The 12841-nt window shown below is 43.9% G+C and overlaps 1 long non-coding RNA gene across 1 annotated transcript in view; it reads left to right on the top strand.

Moving 5' to 3' along the window:
* Window positions 1-9107, top strand: part of LOC108517189 (uncharacterized) — an 11154-nt gene extending 2047 nt beyond the window's left edge. The window contains exons 2-3 of the long non-coding RNA XR_001882031.1: window positions 4839-4919; window positions 8958-9107. This is a non-coding gene — a long non-coding RNA (uncharacterized LOC108517189). The remainder of the gene's footprint in view (window positions 1-4838; window positions 4920-8957) is intronic.
* The last annotated feature ends 3734 nt before the right edge of the window (window positions 9108-12841 follow it).

The following is a 12841-nucleotide window of genomic DNA, read 5'->3' as shown; positions in this document are numbered from 1 at the left end:
AAAAAAAAAAAAAAAAAAAATTTTTACATTTTTGCAGTAAAGTTTTACAATAGGAAAATTACTGGAGCCAAGTATCAGGAAAAGTGTTTTTCATGTTACCGCAATTCAATATGCATGCATTATTAAAGTGATAAGGTGGGGGCCGGGGCAGTGGCTCATGCCTGTAATCTCAACACTTTGGGAGGCCAAGGCAGGTGGATCACTTAGGGTCAGGAGTTCGAGACCAGCGTGGCCAAGATGGTGAAACCCTATCTCTACTAAAAATACAAAAATTAACTGGGTGTGGGGGTGCATGCCTGTAATCCCATCTACTTGAGAGGCTGAGGTAGGAGAATCGCTTGAACTTCGGAGGTGGTGGTTGCAGTGAGCCAAGATTGTGCCACTGCACTCCAGTCTGGGCAAGACAGTGAGACTGTCTCAAAAAATAATAATAATAATAAAATAATAAGGGTGGGTGAGGTGGCTTATGCCTGTAACCTCAGCACTTTGGGAGACTGAGGGGGCGGATCACCTGAGGCCAGGAGTTCGAGACCAGCCTAACCAACATGGAGAAACCCCGTCTCTACTAAAAATACAAAATTAGCCGGGCGTGGTGGCGCATGCTTTTAATCCCAGCTACTCAGGAGGCTGAGGCAGGAGAATCGCTTGAACCTGGGAGGCGGAGCTTGCGGAGGGCTGAGATCATGCCCTTGCACTCCAGCCTGGGCAACAGGAGCAAAACTGTCTCAAAAAATGGAAAAGAAATAAAATAAAACAGCAAAATGATAGGGGGAGAAAACAACCTTAGGGAATAATTAGCACTATTTGTAAGGTATAGAAAATACATTACCTATAAACAGTTTTATATATAATATATATAATATCTATTTTTTCCAATGGATAACGGTAATTAAATGCTAAAACAAAACCAGAACTCTTTAATTAAAAGTAAATATACCAAATTTTACGCCATTTAAGAAATGAAACATGTTATTACTGGTATTTCAGTCCAGTCAAGCTTTTAAAGGAAAAATGCCACAGACTTGGTGGCTTTTTTTTTTTTTTTTTTGAGACAGAGTCTCCCTCTGTCACCCAGGCTGCAGTGCAGTGGTGCAATCTTGACTCACTGCAACCTCCACCTCACAGGTTCAAGCGATTCTCCTGCCTCAGCCTTCTGAGTAGCTGGGATAACAGGCACGCGCAACCACGCCTGGCTAATTTTTGTATTTTTAGTAGAGACAGGGTTTCACCATGTTGGTCAGGCTGGTCTCAAACTCCTGAACTCGTGATCCACCTGTCTTGGCCTCTCAAAGTCCTGGGATTACAGGTGTGAGCCACTGCGCCTGGCCTTGGTGGCTTTTAAATAACAAATTTATTTCTCACACTTCTGGAGGTAGTCCAAAATCAAGGCTCTAGGAAATTCAGTGCTGGTGTGGTCTTCCTTCCTGGTTCCTAGATGGCCATCTTTTTTGCCACCTTCTCATTGTGTCCTCACATGACAGAAGGGGTGAGGGAGCTCTCCAGGGTTTCTTTTACAAGGGCACTAATCTCCTTTATAAAGGCTCTACCCTATGACTTAATTTCCCAAAGGCCCTACCTCCAGATGATGTCACATGGGGGATTAGGTTTTAACACATGAATTTTGGGGGACAGAAACATTCAATCTATTACATTCTGCTCCTGGACCCCCACCCCCCAACTCATGTCCTTCTTACATACAAAACACTTTCATTCCATCCCAGTAGTCCAAATTTGTTAATTTGTTTCAGCATCAACTTCAAAGTCTAAATCCAAAGTCTCATCTAAATCACATCTAAATCAGATCTGGGTGAGACTCAAGGTACAATCCATCCTGAGGCAGATTCTTCTCCAGCTGTGAACCCATAAAACCAAATACGCTATGTGCTTCCAAAATACAGTGGTTGGACAGGCAGAGGATAGACATTCCTGTTCTGTTAGGGAGAAAGAAGAAGGAAGAAAGGGGCAACAGGTCCCAAGTAAGTTCACACTATAAGGCCAACTACATGAGATCTTAAGGCTTGAGAATAATCCTCTTTGACTTGATATGCTTCCTTCTAAGCCCCCTGGGATGAAGGTCCCACCTTCTGTACCCACTGGTAAGAGGTCCTGCTCTTACAGCTCTACCAAGCAGGAATCTCACTGCTAGGGCTATGCTAGGCAACCCTGCTGCAAAGGCTCTCATAGGTCTCATAGACTACAGATGCACACCACCATGCTCTGCTAATTTTTTGTATTTTTAGTAGAGATGGAGTTTCACCATGTTGGCCAGGCTGGTCTCGAACTCCTGACCTCAGGTGATCCGCAGGCCTCAGCCTCCCAAAGTGCTGGGATTATAGGCGTGAGCCACTGCATCAGGCCTGGGAGATGTTTTTCTTAATGTGACACTATATACACAATGTCCTGTGCCTTGCTTTTTCATTTTCCTTAAACATGTATCAGAAATCTCTTTTGATACTACAACCTACAGAACCATTTCTTTTAACAAGACTTTATAGTGTTCAATTATAAGGGTGTGTCATCTATTTAATCAGCCTCCTATTATTTCTAGTGTTTCATCGTAAACAGTGCTGAATATATTTGTGGGTAGTTGTCATTGTTGTTGTTTGAGACGGGCTCTTACTGTTACTCAGGCTGGAGTGCAGTGATGCACTCTATGGCTCACTATGGCCTCAACCTCCCTGGGCTCAGGTCATCCTCCCCCTTTTGGCTTAACAATTCTGTCTTTAAATCATTTCTCTCTTCTTGCATTTTACTATAAGCAGTCAGGAGGAGCTAAGCCACATCTTCAACACTGCTTAGAAATGGCTTCAGCTGGCTGGGTGCGGTGGCTCACGCCTGTAATCCCAGCACTTTGGGAGGCCAAGGTGGGCAGATCACCTGAAGTCAGGAGTTTGAGACCAACCTGGGCAACATGGTGAAACCATGTCTTTACTAAAAATACAAAAATTTACCTGGGCATGGTGGTGGGTGCCTATAATCCCAGCTACTCAGGAGGCTGAGGCAGGAGAATTGCTTTAACCTGGGAGGCAGAGGTTGCAGGGAGCCGAGATCACACCATTGACTCCAGCCTGGGCAACAAGACTGAGACTGTCAAAAAAAAAAAGAAAGAAAGAAAGAGAGAAAGAGAGAAAGAGAGAAAGAGGAGAGAAAGAGAGAAAGAGAGAAAGAAAGAAAAGAAAGAAAAGAAAAAGAAAGAAAGAAAGAAAGAAAGAAAGAAAGAAAAGAAAAAGAAAGAAAAAGAAAGAAAGAAAGAAAGAAAGAAAGAAAGAAAGAAAAAGAAAGAAAGAAAGAAAGAAAGAAAGAAAGAATTGTAGATGTATTTTAAAACACCAGCCTGGGAATGAGTGAACCATTTCAATTAATCTGAAGATAAAAATCATTCTCTAGTTCAGGGAAGTTTTATTCTATTATCTTAGCAATTATATGTAATAATTTATCTGGAGGTTTGGTTTGCTTTGCTTTGATTTGATTGAGGCAGGTTCTCCCTCTGTCACCTAGTCTGGAATGCAGTGGCATGATCACGGCTTACTACAACCTCAACCTTCCAGGCTCAAGCAATCCCCTACCTCAGCCTCCCAAGTAGCTGGTACTATTGGCATGCGCCACTATGCCCAGCTAATTATTTTATTTCTCTGTAGAGATGGAGTCTCCATATATTGCCTCTGGTGGTCTTGAACTCCTGGACTGAGGCAGTCCTCCCCCATCGGCCTCCAAATGTGCTGGGATTACAGGTGTAAGCTACCGCATCTGGTCTCTGCAGATTTTTAAGGTTTTTTCTTTTTTCTTTTTTGAGACCAAGTCTTACTCTGTCACCCAGGCTGGAGTGCAGTAATACAGTGACATGATCTCAGCTCGTTGCAACCTCCGCCTCCCAGGTCCAAGTGATTTTCCCACCTCAGTCTCCTGAGTAGCTGGGACTACAGGTGCGCACCACCAGACCCAGCTAATTTTTGTATTTTTAGTAGAGATGGGGGGCCGGGGTTGGGGGGGGTCTCACCATGTTGGCCAAGCTGGTCTCAAACTCCTGACCTCAGGTGATCCGCCCACCTCGGCCTCCCAAAGTGCTAGGATTACAGGCGTGAGCCACCATGACTGGTCCCCTTCCCTTGAATTTATACATGACTGACCAACAGAATGCAGCTGAGATGATGCTGGGTGAATTTCCAGGCCCAGGTCTTAAGAAACTGGAAGTTTTCACTTTCTTTCTCTTGAGATACTCACTCCTGGAACTGAGTCCCATGAACTAAGGGAAAGACTATGTGGAAAGAAACTAAGACCTCAGACCTACAGCTTGCAGCACTGAGTGAGCTCCCAATCAACAGCCCCAAATTGCCAGCAATGTGTGTGAGCTATCTTGGAAGAGAATCCTCCAGCCCCAAGTTGAGCTGCCCCTGCTAATGCTAAATGAAGAGTAGAGACAAGTATTCATTGCTAAGCCATGCCCAAATTGCTATTGTCTTCTTAGAAGACTTAGTGGTAGTATCTTTCCAAGACAAACTAGAACATTTCTCTACAAACCTGGGAACCCACCCCCACCAGGCTCTCAGTGTCCCTCAGCAAATGTGGAACAAATGTCACTATCACTATAAAAACAAAACTGATACTGCATGGGACCTTCAGCCCATACTGTCATGAATAACTGTTTTGTTTTGTTTTGTTTTTTGCATTTTCAACTCCCCTTACTCACTTCAGTTAATATCATTTCCCCTTTTCTTTGGAATACTGGTGTTCCCTGATTGATGTGTCTTGGGGAAGCTGGTGAAACTGCAAAATATAAAACCGTTCTGGTGGTAGCCATGATCCTTTCTTGCTTTTTTTTTTTTCTTATCCCTTTATAGGTATCCTATGTTTTCCAGTTGAATGCTTGTGAAAATTCGCTTTATCCTTGAAGTTCAGAATTTTCATCAGGATGTATGAAGGTATGTATTGTATAATATATATATGTTTTTCTATTAATCTTGTTCAACATTTATTAGGTCTCTTTGAACAAAGTTTCAAATCTTTCTTGATTTTAGAGAAATTTTCCTTAATAATACCTTTGATTTTTCATTTTTTCCTCTTCATTAACTCCCCTTAAAAGTCCTAGTAAACTTATATTTTGTTTACTGGATTTACCCCTTAAGCTTTCTCTCATAATTTTCCATTTTCTTTTTGCTCTATATTCTTAGAAACTTCCAAACTAGGTCCTTCAGAAACAAATTGAAATTGCACAGTTAAAATTTCTGCATTTCAAAACACATAAGAGTTTTATCTCAAAAAACAAACAAACAACTATAAAAAACTATTTGCATGGGGATTGGCGGTCATAGAGGCTTGAATTTAAAATGGCGGATTATTGGCCTGGCGCAGTGGCTCAAGCCTGTAATCCCAGCACTTTGGGAGGCAGAGACCGGCGGATCACGAGGTCAGGAAATCGAGACCATCCTGGCTAACACGGTGAAACCCCGTCTCTACTAAAACTACAAAAAAAAAAACTAGCCGGGCGAGGTGGTGGGCGCCTGTAGTCCCAGCTACTGGGGAGGCTGAGGCAGGAGAATGGTGTAAACCCGGGAGGTGGAGCTTGCAGTGAGCTGAGATTCGGCCACAGCACTCCAACCTGGGTGACAGAGCAAGACTCTGTCTCAAAATAAAATAAAAAATAAAATAAAATAAAACAATAAAATAAAATAAAATAAAATGGTGGATTATCAAAGGCTATTGAAGCTTGGTGATAGGTACACCGAGGGTTCATATGAGACTATTCTGTTTATTTTGTACATATTTAAAATTCTCCATACAGGAAAATGAGAACAAAAACAACAACAAAAACCTCAAAGCAGGTTGGGCACAGTGGCTCACGCCTGTAATCCCAGCATTTTGGGAGGGTGAAGTGGGTGGATCACCTTTGTCACGAGTTCGAGACCAGCCTGGCCAACATGGTGAAACCCCATCTCTACTAAAAATACAAAATTAGCTGGGCATGGTGGTGCATGCCTGTAAACTCAGATACTTAGGGGGCTGAGGCAGGAGAATTATTGAACCCAGAAGGCGGAGGTTGCAGCAAGCCGAGATCACACCATTGCATTCCAGCCTGGGTAATAAGAGCAATACTCCATCTCAAAAAATAAACAAATTGGTTAACCACCACTAATAATGCTGCTATTCAGTCTGTTTCAGAAACAAAACAAATCCGAAAGAGAGAATTTTACAGGAAGGATATTTATGGCCTCCCAGAATCAGTGGAAGGCCAGGACACCTGGCTTAGCAAAAACACAAAAATCAAGGTGACATATACATCAGGAATTACAGCAATAAACTTCAAGAACATTTTTCAAAAAACTACTCCACTGCCATGCCTGTGATGTCTTTGCTTCAAGGTTTTCTAGGCTCTATTACAAAAATTAATACCACCATCTAGTGGACCCTTCGTATACCTATGTCTGATTATAGATTTCTTCTCTGGTTTTCCAGTCATTTCATTAAGATGTGAATGATATCTTCTATATATTCCTCAGAATTTTAAAATTATTTATTTTTGAGGCGGGAATCAGGTTTATTGAGGTATAATTTATATCCAGTAAAATTGGCCCTTTTTAGTGTACAGTTCTATGAGTTTTTGTGTGTGTGTGTGTTTTGTTTGTTTTGTTTTTGAGACAGCCTTGCTCTGTCGCCAGGATTGGAATACAGTGGCGTGATCTTGGCTCACTACAATCTTTGCCTCCTGGGTTCAGGCGATTCTCCTGCCTCAGCCTCTTGAGTAGCTGAGATTACAGGCGCCTGCCACCCGACCTGGCAAATTTTGTATTTTTGGTGGAGACTGGGTTTCACCGTGTTAGCCAGACTGGTCTCCAACTCCTGATCTCAGGTGATCCACCCGCCTTGGCCTCCCAAAGTGCTGGAATTACAGGTGTGATCCACGGCGCCTGACCTTTTGTTTTCTTTTGAGAGAGAGTCTCACTCTGTTGCCCATGCTGGAGTACAGTGATGTGATCTTGGTTCACTGCAATTTCCGTCTCCCAGGTTCAAGCAATTCTCATGCCCCAATCTCCTGAGTAGCTGAGACTACAGGCGCATGCCACCACACCTGGCTAATTTTTGTATTTTTAGTGGATATGGAGTTTCGCCGTGTTGGCCAGGCTGGTCTTGAACTCCTGACCTCAAGTGATCTGCCTGCCTTGGCCTCCCAAAGTGCTGGGATTACAGACATGAGCAACCATGCCCGGCCCTATGAGGTTTTTGGGTGTTTTTTGTTTGTTTGTTTTGTTTTTTTAATTTCCATAGATTTAAGCTAGGCACGGTGGCTCACACCTGTAATCCCAGCACTTTGGGAGGCCAAGGCGGGCAGATCACTTGAGGTCAGGAGTTCTAGACCAGCCTGGCCAACATGATGAAACCCCATCTCTACTGAAAATATAAACATTAGCAGAGCATGGTGGCGCACACCTGTAATTCCAGTTACTCAAGAGGCTTAGGTGGGAGGATTGCTTGAACCTGGGAGGTGGAGGTTACAGTGAGCCAAGATTGCACCACTATACTCACAGCTTGGGATATAGAGCAGGACTCAGTCTCAAAAAAAAAAAAAAATTTTTTTTTTCATAGGTTTTTGGGGGAATGAGTGGTGTTTGGTTACGTGAGTAAGTTCTTTAGTGGTGATTTCTGAGATTATGGTGCACCCATCACCCAGTTCTATGAGTTTTAATAAATAGTTATAGAACCACCACCACAATCGATATATGGAATAGGTCTGTCAGCTCCAAAAAGTACGTACCCTTGTGCCCACCTGAAGTCAACCTCTCCACCCATTCCCCAACCTCTGGTAACCATTGATCTGTTTTCTCTTCCTATAGCTTTGCCTTTTCCAAAATATCATGTAAATGGAACCATACAAAGTGTACCTTTTGAGTGTGTCTTCTTTCAGTCAGCATAATGCATTGAGATTCATTCATATCGTTGTCCCACATCCCCACCTCCTTCTTTTTTTCTCCCCACTAATATTTCATTGTATGGATGTGCCAGAGTGTGTTTATCTACTGACCAGTTGAAGAACATTTGGATTGTTTCCCATTTTTTATGAGTAATTTCACTATAAACATTTGCATACAGGTTTTTGTGTAAACATATCTTTTCATCTCTCTTGGGCAAATACCTAGCAATAGGATTGTTAGGTCTTACTGATACCACTGGGTTAGGGGAGGTCCCCAAATGCCAGTGGGGCTTCAACCCCAACCAGTCTCCAGGCTCTTGACACCTTCCCAAGAAGCAATTCAAAGATTAGTTGGAAGATAATGAAAGTGAAACCATCACTGCAAGATTATAACTGAGACAGTGAAAGCGGTCTGACCTGACCAACTCTATCTTGCCTCTGACCATCAAGCCGTCCTGGTTCATTCCTGGGTGTGGGACAAACTAACTTTAGGAAGAACTTAGTTTATAGTTTGAGGCAGAGATGTTAACAGCCTTTTCCCAAAACAAATCCCCTTCTTGCCTGGGGACTAAACTGTCTTTGTAGTACTAACATATTAGTCAAAAGATTATAAATTATGGTTTAGGAGTCATGCATCTGGAGGCTACAAGATTCTGACACTCCCTAAATTGCTCCTGGGGATAAAAATCACTCTTAGAGGCTGGGTGTGGTGGCTCACACCCGTAATCCCAGCACTTTGGTAGGCTGAGGTGGGCAGATCACAAGAGGTTGGGAGTTTGAAACCAGCCTGACCAACATGGAGAAACCCCATCTCTACTAAAAATACAAAATTAGCTGGGTGTGGTGGCACATGCCTGTAATCCCAGCTACTTGGGAGGCTGAGGCAGGAGAATCACTTGAACCCAAGAAGCTGAGATTGTGTGAGCCGAGATGGTGCCACTACACTCCAGCCTGGGCAACAAGAGTGAAACTCTGTCTTAAAAAATAAATAAATAAATAAAAGAAATAAAACTCTATTATAAAACCTAAGACCAGTGCTTGGGATATTTTGCAGACCCTGTCCTCGATGGATCAGCCGGCACCACCCAGATAGATAAATTGGCTCATCTGATCTTATGGCCCCCATCCAGGAGGTGACTCAGTGCAAGAAGACAGCTTCGACTCCCTGTGATTTCATCTCTGACCTGACCAATCAGCACTCTCAGCTCACTGGCTTCCCCCACCCACCATTTTTTTTGTTGTTGTTTGTTTGTTTGTTTTTGAGACCGAGTCTCGCCCTGTCGCCCAGGCTGGAGTGCAGTGGTGTGATCTCTGCTCACAGCAACCTGTGCCTCCCGGGTTCAAGTGATTCTCTTCCCCTAGCCTCCCGAGTAGCTGGGATTACAGGTGCATGCCTCCACACCTGGCTAATTTTTGCATTTTTAGTAGACACAGCGTTTCACCATTTTGGTCAGGCTGGTCTCAAACTTCTGACCTCGTGATCTACCTGCTTCGGCCTTCTGAAGTGCTGGGATTACAGGCGTGAGCCACTGCGCCCAGCCAATTTGTTCTTAAAAACTTAATGCTTAGGGAGACTGATTTGAGTAGTAATAAAACTGGTCTCCCACACAGCTGGCTCTGTGTGAATTACTCTTTCTCTATGGCAATTCCCATCTTGATAGATTGACTCTGTCTAGGCAGAGGGCAAGGTGAACCCACTGGGCAGTTATAAAAGTATGGAGGTTTATTGCAAAGAGAAAATTACACATTCAAGAAAGGGGAGTGTGAACATACTCAAGAGTCACACAGCCTGATTTGAGGTTTTTATCTTTGTGGATTTCTTTAACCAAGGAATGGAATATTCATAAAGAATCCTGGAAAAATGTGGAGATTTCTCAGAACTGTGGTGCCATTTTTTAACCAAATATGGGACTGTCATGGCACTGGTGTGTGTGTGATTTAGTATGTTAGTAAGTGCATAATTAGGTCCTAGGTGAAACCTAGGTCAAATCCAGCGTCATGTTATGTCCTGTCATTGTCAGCCTTAGCGAGTTTGACCCACACCCTGGTTTTTAGAGTCTTTTTTTTTTCACTGCAAGCTCCGCCTCCCAGGTTCACGCCATTCTCCTGCCTCAGCCTCCCGAGTAGCTGGGACTACAGACGCCCGCCACCTCGCCCGGCTAATTTTTTGTATTTTTTAGTAGAGTCAGGGTTTCACCGTGTTAGCCAGGATGGTCTCGATCTCCTGACCTCGTGATCTGCCTGTCTCAGCCTCCCAAAGTGCTGGGATTACAGGCTTGAGCCACCGCGCCCAGCCGGTTTTTAGAGTCTTATCAGCCTCTACCTTATGCAAATATTTTAACAGTTTTTTTCCTTATTACGTGAAACTGCTGCCTGGAATTACTAAATTTTTCTGCAACCACCTTGTATTATTCCTGTCTCATTTTCCCCTCTCAGAGATGACTACTTTTTATTTTTCCAGATTGATGAGGGAGGAGGTCAATCTTACGTATTTACTTTCTGTTGAATGGGGCATTGGCCCTGCCTGTCGAGGGTATGCAAATCTCTGCCTGCTTGGTCTGAGGGTCCCAAGGGTGGAGCATCAGGAGAGTCTGAATATGAGGCAGGGATTGGCTGCAATCTCTGTATGACCATTATTTTGGCATTGAACTACAGCAACCTAGAAGACACAGACTTTACAAGGAGGTTAAACAAACAAGGACCAAAGATTAGTAGTAATAAGATAGTTATTAAAGATCCTAGGAAAGGTAGGAATTATGTCACACTTGGTAGGTATCCTTTGATGAAGTCGCAGATGGTTCGAGTAGTGGAGCTATTGAAATTATGTAGCCAGGTAGCCTGTTGGTAAATATTTTGAATTTGTAGTTTAACTAATACTAGTTTAACTAGTTTAATATTAGTTTAATTTTTAGTTTAACTAATTGAGTTGTTAATGTAAGAACAATAGGTGTGATTTATTATTGTGCAAACCCCTCCTTGTTCGGATAAAACCTCGTTTTTTGTTTTTTTTTGAGACGAAGTCTCACTCTGTCCCTCAGGTTGGAGTGCAATGGTGTGATCTCGGCTCACTGCAACCTCTGCCTCCTGGGTTCAAGCGATTCCCCTGCCTCAGCCTCCCCAGTAGCTGGGACTATAGGCGCCCGCCATCATGCCTGGCTAATTTTTTGTATTTTAGTAGAGATGGGGTTTCACCATGTTGGTCATGGCTGGTCTGGAACTCCTGATCTTGTGATCTGCGCGCCTCAGCCTTCCGAAGTGCTGGGATTACAGGCGTGAGCCATCACACCCGGCTCAAAACCTCTTGTTTTTTTGACCATTAAATGGTTTATGCTCTGGCCCTGTTAGGGCCTCATACAACTGCTTAGCAATGAGCCCAAATCCTGGGATCCGAATTCTGTAAAATCCTGCCATATTCAGGAAAGTTCTGAGTTTTTTTTGTTTGTTTGTTAAAGTTCTGTTTTTTAAGATAGTTTCTTTTTGTCTGATGGACAACGTTCGGTATCCTGGGCTTAGGATGTACTCCAGATATTTTACTTTCAGCTTAGAAATCTGGGTTTTGGCTGGGCGCGGTGGCTCGAGCCTATAATCCCAGTACTTTGGGAGGCCGAGACGGGCGGATCACGAGGTCAGGAGATCGAGACCATCCTGGCTAACATGGTGAAACCCTGTCTCTTCTAAAAAATAGAAAAAACTAGCCGGGGGAAGTGGCGGGCACCTGTAGTTCCAGCTACTGGGGAGGCTGAGGTAGGAGAATGGCGTAAACCCGGGAGGCGGAGCTTGCAGTGAGCCGAGATCCGGCCATTGCACTTCAGCCTGGGCGACAGAGCAAGACCCCGTCTCAAAAAAAAAAAAAAAAAAAATCTGGGTCTTGAGGCTGGGCGCAGTCACCCACACCTGTAATTCGAGCACTTTGGGAGGCCAACGCCTGCGGCTCACCTGATGTCAGGAGTTTGAGACCAGCCTGGCCAATATGGTGAAACCCTGTGTCTACTAAAAATATGAAAAATTAGCCTGGTGGGGTGGTGTGTGCCTATAGTCCCAGGTACTCCAGAGGCTGAGGTAGGAGAATCGCTTGAACCAGGGCAAGGGAGGTTCCGTTGGGCCCAGATCACACCACTGCACTCCAGCCTTGGTGACACAGCGAGACTCTGTCTCAAAAAAAAAAAAAAAAAAAAAAAAAGAGGCTGGGAGTGGTGGCTCACGCCTGTAATCACAGCACTTTGGGAGGCCGAGGCTGGCGGATCACCTGAGGACGGGAGTTCAAGACCAGCTTGACCAACATGGTGATACCCTGTCTCTACTAAAAATGCAAAAAATTAACCGGGCATGATGGTGGGTACCTGTAATCCCAGCTGCCTGGGAGGCTGAGGTATGAGAATTGCTTGAGCCCAAGAGTCAGAGGTTGCAGTGAGCCGAGATCGTGCCACTGTACTCCAGCCTGGACGACAAAGTGAGACTCCGTATAAAAAAAAAAAAAGGGAAGAAAAAGAAAATTTTCCCAGTGATGTTTGTCCCTTTTGAGATTGTTTGGTTAAGTATATTTTGAATGTTTAACAAACAATATAAAGGCTAGAACCAGTTAGCTTGGTTTGAATCTCAGTTCTGTGGTTTACTACCTATGTGGGCTCAGGCTAGTTAATTTATCTGTTTTCTCAATCATAAAAGGGTGACAAGAGTATAATAATATCTAGGCCAGGCACAGTGGCTCATGCCTGTAATCCCAGCACTTTGGGAGGTTGAGGAAGGTGGCTCGCCCGAGGTCAGGAGTTCGAGAATAGCTTGGCCAACATGGTGAAACCCTATCTCTACTAAAAATACAAAATTAGCTAGGTGTGGTGGTGCATGCCTGTAGTCCCAGCTATTTGGGAGGCTGAGGCAGGAAATTGCTTGAACCCCGGAGGGGGAGGTTGCAGTGAGCCGAGATCGCGCCGCTGCACT

Source organism: Rhinopithecus bieti, unplaced genomic scaffold (assembly GCF_001698545.2).
Source record: "Rhinopithecus bieti isolate Rb0 unplaced genomic scaffold, ASM169854v2 scaffold_2454, whole genome shotgun sequence".
In the NCBI taxonomy this organism is placed as follows: Eukaryota; Metazoa; Chordata; class Mammalia; order Primates; family Cercopithecidae; genus Rhinopithecus; species Rhinopithecus bieti.
Note: the sequence above shows the minus strand (reverse complement) of the source record. Positions and strands in the feature narration are given on the sequence as shown.